The sequence below is a fragment of the Patagioenas fasciata genome, chromosome 9, assembly GCF_037038585.1.
Source record: "Patagioenas fasciata isolate bPatFas1 chromosome 9, bPatFas1.hap1, whole genome shotgun sequence".
NCBI lineage: Eukaryota > Metazoa > Chordata > Aves > Columbiformes > Columbidae > Patagioenas > Patagioenas fasciata.
In genome coordinates, this window is record NC_092528.1 from 17,004,749 (window position 1) to 17,025,018 (window position 20,270).

The 20,270-nt window shown below is 36.3% G+C and overlaps 1 long non-coding RNA gene across 16 annotated transcripts in view; it reads left to right on the forward strand.

The window, feature by feature from the left end:
• LOC139828639 (uncharacterized) overlaps nucleotides 1-20,270 on the forward strand; it is a 90,055-nt gene that overhangs the window by 35,540 nt on the left and 34,245 nt on the right. For 9 of the 16 annotated variants that reach the window (XR_011740510.1, XR_011740516.1, XR_011740508.1 and 6 more), the window contains 5 exons: nucleotides 5,694-5,852; nucleotides 5,963-8,954; nucleotides 9,392-9,550; nucleotides 13,026-13,069; nucleotides 14,399-19,780. This is a non-coding gene — a long non-coding RNA (uncharacterized lncRNA). The remainder of the gene's footprint in view (nucleotides 1-5,693; nucleotides 5,853-5,962; nucleotides 8,955-9,391; nucleotides 9,551-13,025; nucleotides 13,070-14,398; nucleotides 19,781-20,270) is intronic. The other 7 variants (XR_011740514.1, XR_011740522.1, XR_011740523.1 and 4 more) reach the window with 5 other exon arrangements.

Genomic DNA, 20,270 nt, shown 5'->3' on the forward strand with positions numbered 1-20,270 from the left:
AAAAAATTTGAAAAATATGTTTTTTGAAACTCCATAGTGAGGCACAAATTACTTTAATGACACTTCATATAATTGTGTTTATATTCTTAAAGGTCTTAAAATTTCTAAACAATCTTAACTAGCTAAAAATGTGCATAGAAGAGACCACCGCAAAAAAGCTGTTATGTAGATCCCCTCTATAATTTTTAGACTGGATGCATCAAAAGCAATATATATATATTAGTTGTATTTTATGTGTGTCTAAATTTATTCAGTATCAGTTTCTCACATAAAATCTAGAATAAAGCTATTGGTTGGTTTAATGCCATGACAACATTCACATTCAATGTAATGTCTCTGATGACAGTTGCGACTGGGGTCAGAACCTCCGAGCACTGACCCCAAGGGATAAACATGTCAGAGTCTGTGTGCAAATAAACAAAAAGGCACTCATAACAACATATACACACAGGCACCCCAAATCCCATCACAACGGGTTCTTGTAACAAGTCAGATCGTGCACAGAGGGCTTTGAAGTCTCTTGCTAAAGCAATAACTGGTTCTGTCAGATACCAGTAACTTCATTTGACAGCCATAATGTTCCTACTTTGTCTTCATTCAGGACAGCATTGCTCCAGTGGCTAGAAACATGACAAAGAATTGTAACAAGCAGCAGTTCAAAACATTTTTTAAAATTCTGTATAGAGGTGATTAAAATAACAAGCTAAAAATATGAGATAAATCAGTGTAAATTTAACCACAACTTTTTAAAAGCCAACCTTATGTAATACTGGGCTTTCACAAGCTCCTTATGAGCAGTGACATTTTAAGAAAAGCTTCTGTCCATTTCTCTTCCAATTTACCCTGCAGAATGCTTGCTTTTCCTCTTGCCCTTTTCAATCAGGCTGGCATTAATGAAATAAGAGGAAACAGTGAAAAACACACAGTAGAAAAAGGAGAGAAGTTTGTAAAACTGCCAAAAAAAATTTAGGTCATTAGACATACATTGTGATGGACAATTTCTGACATTCATTGGCAAGGTGCGGTGCTATGCAAGGGCATTTTTGACCTCAGGTCCAGATGGAAGAATGACATTAGTAGTTTAAGTATGCATTAAAATCTGGATACAACTCATAGATACTCAGTTCTCTGGCAGTATAACAAGAATCATGGAAAAATATTGTACTCCTTATATTACCCTGGACACTATGCTGGAGAGAAATAAAGACCCTCTTATACAGTGGCCATTGATCTTTTCTTTCTTCAAGGCTTGCCAGCTTATCACCTGAAGTATGCTGCTGGAGATTGTTGCAACCTGATATCACCGGAAACCACAGCTGTAACAAATATTCAGGTAGAATGAACTGTGCATGCTGATGCTGGGAGGATAGCAAGCCATAAAGCCCTATTTTGCCTGCCTCTTCTTGGATTTCATTAAATCCCCTTCCAGAATTCTTTGTCTGGCTTATTTTGCAACACTGTTCTGGCTGAGTAAGTTAAAGCAGGGCCTTATAGGAACTTCCAAAAGTTGGAAGAGCTAAAGAAGTAACAGCTGAAAGAAATTCTCCCCTGGGGAAGGTGGCCTCTCCTGCCCTCACAATTCTATCAGGCCTATAAAGTCATACCAAAATGCTAAGAGTGATTTAGCAAAAAACACACAAAAGAAAGGAAAGAAAAGCAAAGGAAAACAAACTTCAAAGTCAAATAAACCTAAAAAATATTTTTTTTAATTTCCCACATTAATATAAGAAGTCATGTAAATGAAAACCCAGCCTTTTTCCAAAATTCATTTAACTCAGTAGGACTACTCAAGAACTTGTAACTCCACCTTAGAAATGTTAACTCACACGCAGCACTCAGCAAAAATGCAAATCTGTTAGTAGCTTCTAGAACTCCTCTTAAGTAATCAATCAGATAAAATAACCTTTATATAATATCTAGGAAATGGTTCTTGCATCTTGCCATTTAAGTTTCTGTAGTTGAAAAAGAGAGTTTTGAGTTAATAGAGGCAGCAATATAAGTGATTTTAGTATTCAGCTAAAAATAGTTAGCTATTCCTTGAATTATCATAGTTTGAGGAAACCCCCCCTTTTACTGTTGGATGTGATTTGGTGATGCCTTATTTTGCTTTACACCTAGCACTGCTGGTGCTTGCACAACTGGGAATGGTAACTATCACTTCTTTGCCTTTATGAGTTAATAGTGTCTGTATTATAAATTAGATATTATTTTTAGAATATCTACTACAATTTTGTCATTGGCCACATTAGCAGTTCAGTATGTACTTACAGGAATATTATGATGCACAGGTGACATCTTAACATTAATGACAGATTACTGCAATTTTCAAACAAAGTGTCCCAATTCAATTCAAATGTTGTAAATACAAAAATTTTGGAGTTTAAGCAACCTACAGATATAGTATACTTCCAAAATGTAGAACTATTTGGAAAGACAGAAATGTCATAAAATGTTTAATTTTGGAGGTAGGTTTGCACCAGTATAAATCATGTCATTTGACTTAATTATACAGAACCAGTGCTTACTGTTAATACCTGATTATTAACCCCCACGTGAGCTATTTACATCTCAGTCTTGAGTAATCAGCATAATGATTACCTGCCTGTTGTGGTAATAATTAAGCAGAAAAGCCAGCAACAAAATAATGAGTTTTTTCATATTCTTTTTAGGTTGAACATAATGGGCATGGAGTGTAATAGTGGGTCTCAAATATAATGCAATTGAGATTAATTTTTAAGGGGCCTAATTTTTTTCACTTACAGATATTTATTTTTTGTCAAGGGGAAGCTAAAAATATTTCTGAGTAAAATAAACTAAAAGGTCTGATTATAATGCATAAGACTTCATGATATGCCAGAAGAGGAAGGGTCTGCTTGCACCTGAGCCCAGTTCATGCCAGTGTTCACACACCTGCGTAACACTGTGGGCCACCCAGCAGATCCTCATTGGTGTGAGTTTGCAGCAACTAATGAACAACATCAGGAGAATTCTTTTTTAAATCAATGGGCTTATTCATCACCAAATTTTCTCCAGGCACGTAGTAAGTTATGGATGTGCAATGTTTGTTCAAATGAAGAAGATACTTTCAGCTTAGTATAAGAATAATACTCCATAGGGCTGGTCCAGGTTGCAGAGTTATCTCCAAAGGGAAATGACAGAAGTTTGCTTACTGTGGGCACTGTAAATTAGGTTCAATAATGCACTAAGAAATTTACTGCAAGGTACTAATACTGAAAATGTGCTAGTGTATAGCATATGGCTTTGATCTGAAAATATTGAAGCGTGAGGTCATTTTCACTTGAGTAGTCCTGTGGGACTAACATCTTAAATTCATCTGGAATTTTGCAGCTGGTGTACATGTTGGAGGATTACTTGTAAGTGTTTATTTTGCCAGCATGTTAAACTACTGCTGGATTGCATTAATTTTCTGCCATCAACCCCAATTTAAGCATTTTTCACTACAATTTCTTAGTATATTCTGCTCTCTTCCCAGTGTTGACATCCTGATGAACGTATAACACCCCATAGATGATAAAGCCACTGACTGTATGAAACAGTTGTCTTTGGAAGAGTTGGTTTTCTCCAAGCTTCCTAGATTTTGTTCAGACTTAATTAACAGTTTTTCGTCTATAGACAGCTCAAAGCAACACCTGCAAGCCACATTAGGCATATATACAGAAAGACTCTTATCTCCGTTCTTGATAACGAGGTGCCCTGAGAGTGCATCTGAAGTATGTTGGCCTTATTTGCTACATTCTTCCTTAATGATCTTACATATACATTGCTTTCTGCGCTGAGAGAACTCTTGTCTGAACCAGTTTTTAAACTATTCCTTGTGTTTTTCTGTTAGTGTTTCAAACATATTTACATTGCTTAAATATATATTTCTGTTTAAAATCCCTCTTACTGCTGGTTAGTTCAGGTTCAAAAATATGGTAAGAGACCCCTACTGATTATTTACAGGTATTTTCTTTGTGTAGGGAAAAGAAGTCAAACAAAAATATTTTATGACCTCAACTTTTATAAAACTAAAAAAACCAAAACTGTCTTTGTTTAATTAGAACATCATCTTCATGAGAAATAGAAGTTAGTGGGAAGCTACGAAGCTGTCCAAGGATTAATAACAAAAGCTTTAGTATGTTTATTTGATTTTGATTCTGACCTCTTTGAAACATTGATTGTTTGTGATCATTTTACAACTCCACTCTCAAACATCTCTTTCATCAGCACAGAACACTCAGAAAGTCCAATACCAGTTCTCCCCCAAGGCTTTTCTCATCTGGTTTTGTTCTTTGTCTTTTTGTGTAATTGTATTTGTGTATTAAAGGGTAACATGTTCTATTTCTCTGCTGAATAGACAGCTGAGGATGGTTTTGTTTTTTACTGCAGAATAGTATTGAAGGCCTCAGCTCTGCAGTAAATTGCATAATCACTCTATGATAATTACAGGAGGGCTGGTGAGGCCCATCCAGAGGCTATTCCATGGTTGAGGACAAAAGAAGAAACAGAATTTATTTTATGTATGCATTAAGGCATATGCAGCACCAGCTTACTAAAAAGTCCTCTGATTCTTCAAATGATCATCTATATTAAAATTCTAGACATGAGTAATTAATTGACAGTAATGGAACTACTTGTGCCCACTTCAGATTGTTTACTTATCCAGGAATGGAAGTTTATGTCCTTGGTTGCAGTACAGTCCCTTGGAGGAATGTTTTAACTTTAAAACATTAATCTCTGAGTGCAATGATCCTTGCATGAGCCCTATATTTGAAGAACTGTGTTTTTAAACAAAAGGAAACTGTGTCTTCTACTTTCAGTGGATATGTGCTTTAACCACGATAATTTAAAACTTCTGTTAGGTTGTTGTTTTTGGGTTTTTTTTTAAGTAAAGTAGAGATGCTTTTGCTCAGTGAAGGAAAAAATACTGGTGTTTTTCTTTGCTCTTAGGGTGAGCTTAAAAGAGTGCATTCTATATGCTGCATGAATGGTTGCGGGAGACAGAATGAAGAGAGTAATAGCTTTTATTTTTTAACCCTATTTTTTAAAAACACTGTTAAAGATAAAAATGTTTGCAGAAAAGATTAAACTCTACCAAAGCTTCAGTAGATTGAAATGAAGATGAGTTAATGTCTAAGATTATCTTTTGAATACTTTTCTTTTTTGTAAGTATAGGTCTGTCAGCTAAATATAGTTCAAATTTTTACATTTTTATAGACCATGTGAGTTCCCTGCAGGCACATTGTCTCTCTTCAGTGATTTATATAGTTTGAATTATAGGGGATGATAAGCATTTGCTGTTCAATAGTGTAGTTAATGTTCAGCCCCCCGGGTAACAGAGCAGTGAAGCATTTAGTACTTTGTGGTAGTTCTGCAACAATCAGCAGCAGTGTGGCTCTATCACAGTAAATTTACATCAGTATACTTCATTCTCAGGGAGCTGAATATTCACCAAACATAGCCTAGGGAAAACAAGTAGAATGGACATTTACCAGTCTTTTTGGGTGGCGCAATGGGAGAAGCTTACTGTTATAACAGGATCAGAAACAGAAATCACAGATGGTACAATATGAAAATTATCCAACTTCTATTTTCTCTCATTGTTTCTTTGTTTTGTTTTTTTTTGTGTGTTTTGGGGTTTTTTTGTTCGTTTGTTTGTTTTGTTTGTTTGTTTGTTTGTTTTTCCCCTTCAGCTTAAATAATAGATATTTGGACTGCAAATTTTTTGGAAAGTTGAAAGTCGAAAGAGGTGCAGTACTGGTAGAACTGCTGCAGTTCTGGTGCAGAAGCCAGAGGCTCTGGGAGGGCTCTGACCCTTCCCTCCCATGATTAGGAAGAATCTCTTCTATCAGGTAGGTGAGCTTACAGGCACTGTAGATATATAATACTTCTGTGCTTGTGACTGTGATGAGAAAATAACAAGTGCTGCATCAGCCAAGCAATAATAGCTTTTCTTTTGCAGGATATTTTTCTTCACTAGGCCTGAAAGCATTTTATAAAGGAAGCCAATATCGTCTTTGTATGAAAAATGGTGAAACCAATGCAGAAAGAGGCCTCAGGAGTTGGTCACGTCCTTCAGCAAGACTGTGGCAGAGTGAAAAATAAAGCTGAGCTTCCCAGGGTGTCCTGCTTAATGCTTTACCTGCTGCAGTGAGCAATGCCCTCTCTCTGTAATGCACCTGGAAGCCTCAGGCTGCAGTACAGCCTACAGCGAGAATAAGGACTGACAAAGTTAAATTTTGTCTTGTAAGATACAAAAGATGAGGTACAGTAATCTACAGTAGGCAAGATGAGCTTCAGCCTAGAAAACGCAGTGGAAAAGCGTTAAGTGGGATTTTTCTAAGTACTCCATCCCCACAGACACTGCTGTGGTTGTAAGAAAAGGCGATTACAGTGAACCGAAGAGATGTAACTCAGCTTTGGTGACAGGGAATCTATAGGTAATGACCATTAAACCTACACTGTGGTTTTAAGCCTGACTGCTTGTACAGTAGAGAGCCAGCAAGTATAAACATAGGCATGCTTAAGTGCACCGCTCAAGTCCCTCAGATCTCCACATCTATACATTTGGTAGCACATTATCACACCAGAGTGCCTGAACAGCCTGTCTGCAAGAAGGCTTCAAGCTGAGAGGGCAAGTCAGGTCTCCGGAAGATGCCTGTGTTATGCTTTGTGCTTGCCTGCCCACTGCAGTGTGGAAACAGCATAAGGACATTGTGAAGGGCCTCAGGAAAGCTAATGTTGACAGGCAAGTGAAGACTGAGAAAAAAAGGCATAATTTGTGTTAAAGTCATAGAGACAGAGCTGCTGACATCCCGTGGTAGTGGTGAGAATGTAACACTACCATGTGTTTGCGAATAATTGAAGAGTGGCTCAATGGCATTAGAACTGGGACTGGTTTGGAAGCAGCATAAAAATTAAGAGCTTCAAGACGTTCGAAGAACAGGAATCTGATGAATAATGGGGAGAGAGAAAGAAAAAAAAAAAGTTGATTGACTAAGAATTGTGAAAAGATGCCATATGACCCATTGCAGTCAGTGCTCCCCTGGACATTTATCTGCTCCCTGCTGTCAGCATCCGTGAGTGTCCTTCCCCCACACCCACCTGCATCTGACCTTAAAGCATGGACACTGTGATAATAAAGTGAGGAGGACTATTTATGTAAAGCTTGGAATGAACCCTATAGAACTGACAAAGATAAATCTTATGCAGTAAAATTGTGACCTGTTTGATCACTCCAGTCAAGAAAATCAACATTATGCTCCAGTTCTAGAAGGAACTCTGAATTTAAAACTGTGAAATGGAAAATGAAAAGAACTATGAATAAAATCAAAGAGAAAAATGTAAAGGTCACACTTAGAGTCAAAGAGAAGATGAAGGTGCACTAAGCTAGTAGCAAGTCAGCTTACTGTGAGGCAGAATAATAATCTCGGCAGTTTCAGGGTTCAGGTAACTGAACCATTCCTTCGCCTAAAGCTAAAAGGCAGGTCTCTTGGGGAGAGTGGTTGTAATATTTGAATAATTTCTGTAGTAATAGCAGAAGGAAGTTGGGAATAATGAAGGATTCATTAGGTCCGATTCAGAATCTGTGGTCTCAGAAACAGGAGAGCAGCAGCTATGGAAGGGAGATACAGTATTAATGTTGTAAGTCTCAGTGCACATGTAGGTAATACAAAGAATCTGTATCGCTTTATCTCTGATAAAGCATTTACCTCTGTTGTTACCTCCATCCTCTTTCCTGCATCACAGTATGCCTAAGGCAATAGGAGCTGAGGCATAATATGGAGTTACACAATGCAAATAAAGGTGAGGGTGCTGCACAGAACATCTATTATAAGTGATAGTGTGTATGATTGAAAGAGTGGATGTCTTCAACTGATAGGAAAAAAAAAAATGTTTCTTTAAACTTTGTGCAACTGAGAAAGAAACCATTGATTAAATCAGAATGGCACTATACCAGACCACTTTATAGGTTCTTTCCAGAGCTGAATCACATATGGAAACAATTTTGGATAACGTGCTGAAAATGCATTCCAGGGAATAATCCTGTGCTAGCAGAGATTGAACTAGACAGTTTAATAAGTCTTCCATCCCTAATTTCTCTCTGCCTATGATTCTTTAAGCTGAAGTCACATAGTGTAATGTTCTCTGTAGCTTTTGAGTCATCCAATATCTCTGATTTAGAGCTTGACCTGCATATAACAAACTCCAGGTTGCTTGTGGAAGAACGACACCCTAATCATAACAGCAGGTTTCAGATACAACATTGCCAATTCCAGACCCTCATTTTATTCATTTATTTATTCATTCAGTCATTTATTTATTTAGTCTGGGGAAATAAATATACTGATTAGAAATAGCCACAGTGGCCAGCCTCCTCTAGGGCCTTTATTAAATCCTCATGTTGAGAAAGTGCAGAACAGTAAAAGTGATATAAAAATTTAAGGCAAGATACACAAAAACTAGAGAAAAAAGGTTTGTGTGAAGCCATCCTCATTTCTTAAGTGTGAGTGTTGAGAGGCGATAGTGTCGTAGCATTGAATGGGCTATACGTTCTGTGTAGCTACTGTTCTAGTCCTACAAAATGGAAGAGACACAGGCACTTCCAGAGGCCAGTTTATCCCATGTGTCCATCAGAAGAGGAATTACTTCATATGACTGAAAGTAAACCTTATCCTTCAAAATTTAGTAGAAGCAGTCTTATGGGATGAATTTTAACCAACAACTGGAATACTTCCAAATTTTTCCTGGAGAAACAATAGGCATTTAAGAAGGCTGAAATCTGTAACAAAGTTGTGCCAGGCTCCAAGGCTTCAGCAGCTTGTGCTCTTACCTGTGCAAGCATGAGAAAAATTTTAAAACTGCTAGCAACATTTATGCAAGACTTTCAAAAACACTTTGATCTACGCAAGAATACTGCTTGGGGAAGATGCCTTCCAACAAGAAGCTGTCAGGTGAGGCTGTTGACTGTTTTGTTAATGAACAGCACAATCAAAGGAATCCATGTGAAATGTTAATAGATGAACTAATTAGAAATGGAGATATATGCGATTATAACTATGTCACACCAAAAGTACCAAAAGAATGCCTCCCCCCCACAAATTGTATTCATCATCACACTGAATGCTACGCATTCAAAATGATAGTATTAGCAAGTGAAGAAGGACCCCAATTGCATTTAAGTAAAAATTTATACCCAGAATTTTCAATAAATGGGGGCAGGGACAGAAGGAGGGAGACTAAGAAACCAAATAATACACTTGTTTGTAGTAATTCTGAATGTGATGTAATTTTATAATTTTAGTAGGGTGTTAAATAGTTTGGGGACTCATTATGAACCAGTAAACAGTAATTGATTACAAATCAATTTTCATTCCAAATGTAATCTCAGGTTTTGGAGGAACTCTTGTTTGAATAGGTAGAAGTTTAATTTTTATATTCAAGACATGATTGTATCACCTAGAACTGCACCAGGAAGTCTGTTTCACTATGAATGTGTCAAACCTCAGGCATCGAAGTGTTGCTTCCTTATGAAATAAATACACAAAAGGTAAGTGACTGGAAGTGTCATGCAAGTTGATTTTTCTATTTGGAAAAGCTTGCTAGGTCTGTCTTAATAAGGTTGTTGAACCTGAAAGAGGACAATTAAATGTATCTATGATAGGCTTCATCCTGTGAAACAAAGAACATCCAAACTCTAACAAAGCAATGAGGAATTTATTTTAAAACTGTGTTTAGATTTGGAACATTGATACACATCACCATTGTGGGGGCTGATGGCAGGGACTGTCCAAACCAACTTCCCAGAGGTGTGTGCGCAGTGGTATGGGAAGTCTATATTCTGTGTCCTGTGGTTTTGGAAAAGTTTGAGCTAAAATTCATTGTAAAGGACTAAACATATAGTCAAGAAAGAAGGCCATCTTAACCAGCCACTTCAAAGCATTGATTAAAATCTCCATATAGGCAACACTTTGACTAAGGTTTGCCAAATAGAGATTGCACATTGACTACTGATGCTAGAAATGTGTTTACAATCACTTTTGTGGTACAACTAAAAACAGGAATAGGGGTTTTGCATTAAAATGCATTTGAAAAGATTTTTAGAACTCTGTTACTAAACTTATCCCAGGCATAAACACAACCTCAATCCCAGTCCTACTAGAGAAACCACATGCTAACCTAAGCTCAAGGATCTCCACTTGACCCCAACAGCAGGTGCTTAATGGGAAAATAAAAGCTACATGTTCTTACTTTTGCTTAGAATTCTGGTCTGGAACATCCAGAGGAGGAGCGTTCAAGTAGCTGAACTAGGAATGAAAAACTTGGTGTAATATGTAATTGTCACATGGAATACTGCAGGCTCCAGACGCCTTCAGTGCCTGAATGTGACCTGGTTAGCTACTCTTTTAAATGTTTCAGGCAAGGATCAACATTATTTATTCAAAGAATACTACTTCATATATGTGACATGCATGTTATGTGACAATAGTGAAGACAGTCTGTGATTTGTATTTCCTTTTTCCAGAATAACAGATCAGAATTTAAAGCCATATTTCAGAATCAAGTACAACTTCGATGATGAGGTAGCAAATGAAAATGAACAACACAATTGATTTACACTTGCAAATTATGTTTTTATCTTGAACACAATGGAATGGTCCAACTGTGCTGTAGACTTGAATTTGTTCAAGGTAATTTGATATTGATCAGCCTTCAGCTGTAATGCTACAACAATCAAGCTGATCAGACGTAATGCTACACAGATACGGTTTCTCAGGCATATTATTTCTATGAGAAATCATCACATCAAAGGGAAACAAAGCAGACTGGCAAAAGCACATTTGTCATGCTCAGTTTCTTTTTCTCCCTTCTGATGTATTTGTATTGAGTTTTATTTTTAACATTTGAAAACAGCTGAGAAATATGTGGTTATTTCAGACATTCATTGAACAGTGGATTTTTCTTTTCAATCCTCTTAAATGTGTTAATGATGTAAACAAAGAACTCAAACAGTTCAAGAAGAGGCAATACCCAAAGTGTTTTTTTTGAATTCAGTTATTTACTCCAACCCATCTCTGAAATTCAGTAAGTTCTCTAAATTCATTGGAGACTGTTCTCACTTACTTTAATGAAGAGAGTGTTTGGACCCTGACAAAATACTTACTTATAAATAAGACACATTCATCTGGCGTCTCCTGACTCCCCGTGTTATAGTTCTGGCAACTGTGTCCATTTCCGGTGTAGCGGTATGACTTTTCTGTGGCTTTCCAACTCAATATACCATTTGCAGCTAATCAACCCAGTGACCACATAAGCTGATCAATACACTTGCATACATAATTCTGTTGCTTCTGCTGTAAGAGTAAGATTGATCCAAGGTGTATTGACATCAAGTAAACTAATTTGGTCATTTGACCAGTTTAATTTGAGTTGCATTTCTACAATGAGACACATTTTGAAAGGCATTTTACTTATTGAAAAGGTATGAGTGTCTTATGCACACCGTCTTTTTTCTGCATCTTCAACATCTTAATCTTAAGACTTATTTTTCTCGAAAAGCAACAAGTGTTCAGTTCTGTTTTTAACTCAGAAATAGATACTCTCATAAGTCATGCAATTAGAACCTGGATAGTGATCTACCCTGATACTAAAATTAATTTAGAATTATTTGTTTCATGCTCATGTTAAATATAGAAGTAGAGGTAGTCAATGTGATTGCTTAAAATAGTCTGTTTTCAGTGGGAATTGCAGCAGCATTCAAAATTCATCAAGATATGGACATATGTTACTCAGCCAAATATTCACCATAGTCTTTTTTAGACAATTAACGGCATTAAATCTTCACATATTAGATTCTGACGAACAGAGTCTTGGGTAAGCTGCTTATACAAATAATATATAACATGTTAATTAATGAATCCAAGCGCAAACTCATTAGCTTAACACTACACAGCAGAAGTATGAAAACAGTTACGTTTTTCCCCTTAGGATGACAACTTCGCAATTATAAACAGAGCTTGGGAAGATACCCTTAGGAGGCACTTCTTTCAGATGAGCTAATTAAGAATGTTCTGTTTATTTTTGTGTGCACCCAAGTGAACAGTACTATTAGGGCAGAAGGAACTAGATAATTTTTAAGTCCCATTCACAGTTTGTTCAAGTGGTTAAGTTTGGTTTCAGGACAGTGGTTCAAATTCAGGTTGGATACATTTTATTCACTATAATTTTAGAAGACAATAAAAATGCAAACAGCTCCCAAGGGTAAGTCCTATCACCTAAATGAGGAATTCAGATGTCTTCTTTAAATTAAAAGCACTGAGTTAGACAAAATACATGCAGATGTAGTTAATGTTTAATAAAAGATGTAGAAACCATGGTATTCAGAATCTTGTTGTCCACTAATAAAGAGAAAGAACTTAAGTCTTTTTTTCTGTGCTACATTTACACTTGCTGCAGTATGATGACTTTTGTTATTAAATATCCATGTACCCATCAAAAACAAATCCCATCAGTTACATTGGTGCTTCGTTTTGTTATGATGCTTTGTCATTTGATAAAAATTGATTGATATCAGTGAAATGACCTCAGCAGTAATCTCTGTTGATGTATTCATCTGTTCAGGAGCTGAAAACATACCCATGCAAACAATGCCAATTTATTATTATTATTATTATTATTATTATTATTATTATTATTATTATTATCATCATCATCATCGTCATCGTCATCGTCATCATCACAATGCATGACAGTAAGACATGGAGTGACTGCTTCTTAGAAAACACCATTGAATTAGCCAGTTTTCCTAGTGGAGAAAAGAATGAAATCTCATTATCTTGAATTTAGTATCCGTAATCCTACTTTACACATAGTTTTTCTAACCATCTTTTTTCTATTTGAAAACAAAGCATTTTGACATCCTTAAAGGCTTAATATGCTCCCATGCACTTTTTAAGACTTAATCATTAGAAACAAACTGCTTCGTGATTTCTGTTACTTGATGCAAGTCTGTTATTCTTTTACAGTCCATCTTGATCACAGGAAACAGAAATGTCTTGCTGGCAAGCCGGTAAAAGTACTTTTGCAATCATTTAATAGTTGTAGAAAATAACTTATCTGAATCAGGCTCTTGAAATTTAAGCAAAGAAGTTTAGCTGGTTTTTGTTCTCAGACAAGCCCTTGTTGCGCAATGTTGATGCTACTGAGATTCCTGTCTTGCTCCTTGTCCCTCAGTCTGTCTCTCAATGTGTGACTGTTTGTCCATATTCCCCTACTTATGAACAGATTGACTAAGTTAAACTGAAGTCTCACAGGTATTTGTGCAAGTCATTAATACAAGTTGTATGGAAATAGGTAGCCAGGCAGCTGAGGGAAATTTGTTGTACCTTCTCAAAGGTACTCTATGCTTTAGGGGAGGCAAAGGCATTTTTTCTTCTATGCAGTGGAAAAATAAACAGTCACATTGTCTTTCACATCTGACCTGCATAACAGAGTCAGGTAAATTCTCCAAATTCACTTTCCATGCATTTCTTCCAGAATCACAGCTGCTCTTGGCTGAAATTCACTGGGAAGTGCTGAGGCTGCCATTCTGATCACAGCTCTTAAGTTAATAAGGATGTTTTCCTGGGACTTGCCTGGACCCCAGTAAAATTCCATAGGAGAAAAATCTTTCTATTCCTATCTAACAAAAATGGGACATTTGTCTACTAGATGCTGTTTCTTGTTTTCCTGTGATTCACAAGCCTAATAAAATGAAATGTCAGCAAGTGAAATGGAAACTGTAGTGCAATTAAATTCTCAATACATTAATAGCCAAGGAGTTGTGCCAGAAATCACTCAGGATCATGAAAGAGAAGAAAACATTACGGTGGTAAATCACATACATATACAGGAGGTATTATTTCAACCTGAGAAATGCTAGTTTATCCTTGAGCAAAACAACTTATTGCACAGAGAATGAAGTTTTACATCACTTCATGTTGCACATTTGTCTTGTGTCAGAAGTTAATCCCTGCTCTTCAAATTTTAATCCAATTCCTTGTTTGGCAAATTTGAAATATGTGTAGGTATGGAAAGAAGTACTGTAGATTTATGAGGGCTTTGCACCAGATTAAAAAGAAGGCACCATACTAAAAATGGTGTAAGGTCTGCTGTGAGTTAAGAAAGGGATGGTTTTGCTGTTCCATCACTAATTCCTTGATCTGGTTCTTCTATTAATGGTTTACTGTCACGGTTACTTGAATTTTATTTCAGTAGCAGCTCATTAACTTTCTTTTACATTTCTTTTCATGATTATGTTTTGCAGGTTGGAGAATACACAGTAGTAATGGTCTTTACCTTTAAAATTTGGAGCTTTTTTCCTAAACAGGAGTGATCTTACATGCTCTTTTTCCTCCAGCCAGATTGATTTGTGGTAGTCTGTAATGACAGAAATCCAGCATCTTTGACCATACATGGGACCTGAGATACAGTCCACGGAAGCTAATAAAATATAGCTGACTAGAGTAATCTTCAGGACCTCTGAACTGAACACAGCAGAGACACACCATGACTGAAGTTTCCAAGTCCCAGTGTAAGGTAAACCACTGCAAAAGTGGTAAAGCATGTGCAAAATACTTGGTGGTGTTTTGTGGACAGTATGCTGTTATTTTCAATACTCCTTTTAATGTTTGAGAATTCCTTCCCTTCTCTCCTTTTTTTGTTTGTTTTTGAACAAGTAGCCCTGATGTGTGAGAAGAGTCTCACTGGATCACCTTACTAAGTATTTTCAACAGTAAAAAAAAAAAAAAAAAACAAAAAACATGTAGGACCATTCTTATTCTACTGAAGTCATGAGAAAAAATCCACTGGAATGGGAATAGGTAGAATTTGCTTATCAAAACCCTTCAAGAGGACTGTATAATTATAAACAAAGCATTAGCTAAATAGTAGATATGTGGAGTCAAGTTCCAGGAGGAAAAAAAAAAAACAACACACACACCCCACAAAATCCCAAACTTTTCACTATTTCTGTGAATTCCAACTCAAGAAAAGCAACTTATGTCTGCTATTATGGATAATATTAACAAACTAAAGGAGAGAAGATTTTTTTGTGGGAGTAACAAACTGGACAACAAAGGAAACATTTTTGTTTTAGGAAGGGCTTCTTTTACTTAATCCATAAGTGGAAAAACATTTTGTATTATTATTCATTGGACTGTTATAATAACAGTTTTGAAACTAGTTGATTCAGGAGGTATTCTGCAGTCTAGATTATTAAATGATAGAAGGTATAATCAAGAAATTCAGCTAGCAGCACACTTGGTAGAATGAGAAATATTTGTTTAGACTCCAATTTATGGTTGATTGTTTTGTTATTCTCAGGAAGAATCTTAGATGTTTAATTCTGAAGCTTTTCTAATACTATACAAAGCACACAACAAAGGATAAGGCAACTTTGCCTGGCTTATACTGGCATTTTTAATTAAATGTTTTCCCTTTTTATTGCAAACTGAAATTTAAAACCAAAAATCAGCAGCAGGAGATTTTAACTGCATGATATTCCATTCTAGTTGGAGACAAAAGCTCTCATTAGTTTTGTTAGCGAAGGATCAAATCTTTCTTTCTTACCTAAAGTCTGGTTTAATTGTTGAGTGGTTCTACCTGAGTTTGTGATCTAGTCACTTAGCTAAGTCTCTTCAGGTATTAACAAATTATCTTCACAAAATTGTTATCAGGGAGAAGATGTTTTATTTGCACTTTAGAAGCTGGAACAAGATATGTCAGAAACAGTAAATATATTTGTGGATCTGGTGCTGTGTTCGGTTATGTACGAATACCTCCCATACCCTACCAAATGCCTGTGCCACAGAACTGTGGTTTTGTCTTGATGTGCTATCAGGACATCTATTAGTACTCCAAAAGAAGGAATACAATTCAAAAAAAATTTAAATTCAATGGACCAAATTGGATTTCGACTGGGCTTTTTATTGTGTTTTTATTTTTATTTTGCAATCTGCAAAGGAGTTTGCTTACAGAGACGAGTTTCATTAAGTCTCCAATTATGACCTCCTTTTCCCATCATAGGGTGTGAACCAAGGAGGCCTTGGCGTAACCTTTATGTTATTCCTTTCACTCTCTGTTTTGGTTTGCACAAGCCAAATCACACTTCTGACAAATAGAAGAATACAACATTAGCTGAGATCTTCATATAACATTTTTATGTGCACCAAGGGTCTCTGAAAATGCTCTTCTTGCACAGTATGAACTGGAAGATGTAACTACAGAGTGGGAGAATGTATAGGACATCCTATCACACCTGTGCACATGGGCATTTCTGCATCCCCACAGTCATTCCATCTACTTTACTTACATTTGATTCCATGTGAAGTGTTATTCAGTGAAAACCTTACTAGATTGGATTTTTAAGCTGGCCTGAAGCTATTTGTCATATTCATTGTTTGGTCAAACCAGAATATAGAATATACAGAATATAGACACCATAGAATGAAAATCTTGCTCTTTGTTTAACTTGGAACTCCTAGGTATATGCCTGCTTTAGTAAAAACAGCTGTAAAAGCTCAAACTAGGTGGAATAATTCAGGCAAATAAAGCCCAAGCCAGAGACAATAATTTAGAAGCAATATACTTTTTCATTGGTATTCTAGGAGCTGAAATGTGAAATACTGACTCATTCCCCAGAAACATGAGACTAATTCTTGCCACATTCCTAATCTAATTGTGCAGATTCACCAGTTCAGCTGAGATTCAGATAGGCAGCAAAATGTCTAGGCACTGTTTTATTCAATTTGACATAAGTTGAGAGCTGATTTGTTTGAAACTGGACTTTTACTGACTGTGAACCTTGTCTTCCCGGATTTTGTAATTCCTGGATTTTCAAAAAGCTTCCTCCTGCTCATGAACTCTGTAGTTCTACCACCCATTAATGTAAAATGTTTGCATCATTATTTCTAGATGAATAATCCACTTGTTAAAAAATAATAGCAAAAAAAAAAAAAAAAACAAACTTTAGAGGTTTCAGCAGAAAAGCAGTAACCTGGATCCCTCTAGAGGCCATTTGTGTAATATTTGATAGGGAAAAAGAATTGAACTTGTCTCCTAGTTCTTTGTCTACAAATAAAGGAAGCTTATCTATCTTGTGTTGTTGCTTATTATCTTGCCAGCATGCTTCTGTTGGATGGTGAAAGCTGCATAATTATTGTACTTTCTCTCCCTTAAACCAGTTCATGCTTAGAATGAGTAATACAGCAGGAGTTCCTGTATGGATTAAGTCAGAGTGTTAAATTAATTCCTGTATGCATGTTCCTTGAAGATTTTTTTAGAAAGTGAATGTTTTATGTCAGACACTAATCAAGGCACCAGAAAGACAGGCTTCCATTTGTAGTAGTATTGCCAAGGAGCTAATTAAGCAGGCCAGACAAGAGATACTATTTCTTTCCCATCTGCATGCGTTTTAAGTAAATGCCTCTGTGCGTCCGATTCTGATCTCAAGTATAGTGACGTTACTCCTTAATGGCTGTGAAGAGACAAAACTTAGATACCTGTAAAAGACAAGACAGGCTATTGTGATGGTGGAAAACTGCACAGAAGGAGCCACAGTGTGAGTAGTTGGATTGCAAAGAACAGTTCTCAACACAGCAAGGGAAAGCCAAGCATTCTGAACTCTTCACATTGCCTTTGGGAGGAAAACAATCAAATGCCAAATTTAAGAGAACACCTAAGTTATGATAAGTTCATGCCTGTTAAACACTTACTGTGACAAATTTTCCACATTAAATGCTTCCTGGACCCGAGAACACTACTGGCTCTTTCAGGATGATCTGTTTATTGGGGTGTATTCATGGACTTAAAGGATAGAGAGAACACCGGTTTATCAGCAGTCCTTGTGACACAGCAGACTGTGAATACAGTGTACAAAGTACTAGCAATGTGTCACAATTTGTCCTTCATTAATTGATTGAAAACGCTTATCAAAATAAACAAACAAAAAACCACAAAAAAGCGCCAAATTGATTTAGACAGCTAATTGAAAAAATCCGAATGTTTCAATAGTGATCTTGATAAAATTCATTGAATTGACTTTGTTGACAGCTATGTATGCACTTTGTGTGATTTTAATAATCTCCTTCTTAGCAAAGTGTTACAGTTGTTTATCACTGTGTTATTCCACAGGATCCTCCCAGGTATTTGAAAATAAATTTTAAGTTTTTAATGACAAAAATGTGGAGAAAGGTATACTTTTATCCTTCTGGCATAGAATAAAATAGTTTTTGATCATTCATTACATGCAAAATACCCTATTGCACATCATCAAATGTGATTTCATCCACATGAGTGAACACTGATGAGGTACTTTGGAAGAAGTGTTGGGTAAAATTACTGGCCATATTCAACCTTGCTGGAAGGGTGAAAAAAATAATTTTATGATGCAATATAAAGATGTGGGAGAATACTCATAAAGGCAATTTACAAAACAATTTAAAAAGAGCAACATCTTCTTCGCAGCATTATGGTGCCTAGGAAAAAAAAAATCTGTAATTTATGTTTATTGTGCACTACGATATACCAGAACATAAGAAGATTGTGCATAATCTGGATTAATTTTCTGACCATAGAATGTCACTATACAAGACTATAATAAGCTGAGGTTCACAAGAAGTACTGGTAGTGTCAAAATCTCATCCATACTTTTGTACTGGAGCTGAACCAAGAACTATTGATGGCAGGGGAAAGACTCCAGTGGGCTTTGTTTCATTCTTCATTCTGTTTCAGCACTTTCCAAAGTGCCACTTTACATTTTACCTGTGTACTTGTTCATGGGAGAAGTTTCATTTCAAATCAGGATGCAGACTGGAAAGTATGTGAGCTGTCGCCAGATACTTTTAGGCAATATAATTCTTTTATTCTGGGATGATCGACAGGGTAATGAATTCATCACTACTTACTTTTGGTTCAATAATGAAGTGGGAAGCAATAACTCAGGGGCTGCATCTGCCGGTAAGTGGAGCTCTTTGCTAACCCAGGGAGGTGTGTCCTCCCAGGAACCTTTTTTTTTTCCCCGAACTGTAACTACTGGACAGTTGGTATTCAGTTTTTCCTTGGCCCTTTTGCAACTTCCACATTATGTTCCAGTTCCGTTGGTTTACAAAACAAGAGGATGATGGCTAAAATGAAGTACTTTATACATTATTTTGTTTCCATGGAGATTTTATTGCTTTTCTCTTTGACAGCCAGCTGTTATATTCATTGCATTTGTTCCTTAAAAGAAAGAGGAGATTTAAACATTTTATTTTCATTTCATTATTTTGTAAGAAATATATACTGATACTTTTAATAAAAATGGTGCATTTTGCCCTACCAGGGATAAGGGGGACAGAGGGTACAGTTTTTCTGTACTTTTTACACTATGGGCTCATTGCTCAGTGACGAACATTTGTAGTAATAGTTCCTTAGAGCAGAATGTCAACCCAGTTGTGTCATTATTTACTTTGGTGATTTATAAATGGTTTAAAGTGTAGGACAGTGAAGAATCTGCTTTCATGAGAACTGCTCTCCAATAATCAATTTTATATAAAATTCTTCTGCTTTTCTACTCCAAGCTGTCTCAGTTAGGAAGGATTTTTAATGAGAACATACAACTTCCTGGTCACATAAAGAGGAGCATGGAGAAAATTGTATTCAATCAAGATGAGATGTCAGGATTGGTTTTCCAGCTTAAATTCTCAAATGAATCCTCAATGAAATCCAGATTGAACATAGCATTTGCTTGTTAATGCTGGAGGTATGTTTCTCTATGTACTTTATTAATGTTGGAATCTCATTTATTTATGCTGGTATGTGATTTACTTGGTATATTACTCCATGTATACTGGTAAAGTTTTATCCTAATCATTGTATATATACATAGGCTAATGTTAGGTCAGCCAACTTTCCAAATGTAGTTCATTTTTTGCATAATGTGTGCTCTGTAATGCTTGAATTTTTTCCCTTAGAGTTCACCAATGTTCTTACTCCCCCAGAGTCAAAACAGGTATTGCTATCCTATTCCTGAAAAAAGAGCAAGACTATTTTGGTAGGAAAAATATGTTGGTTTACACGTATAGCTATGACTTAATAAGCGAAAGACAAAGATGTATCCTCTCCTTACCAGTCCTTGTGCGCTTGGCAGGCAACCTGCTCTTTGCCCCAGTTGTGTTGAGGACAAGGTAAGCAAAGAGAATTCACCACACCTTCGAGATGACTTCTGCTAGCTCCATGGCTTTGAACTGAAT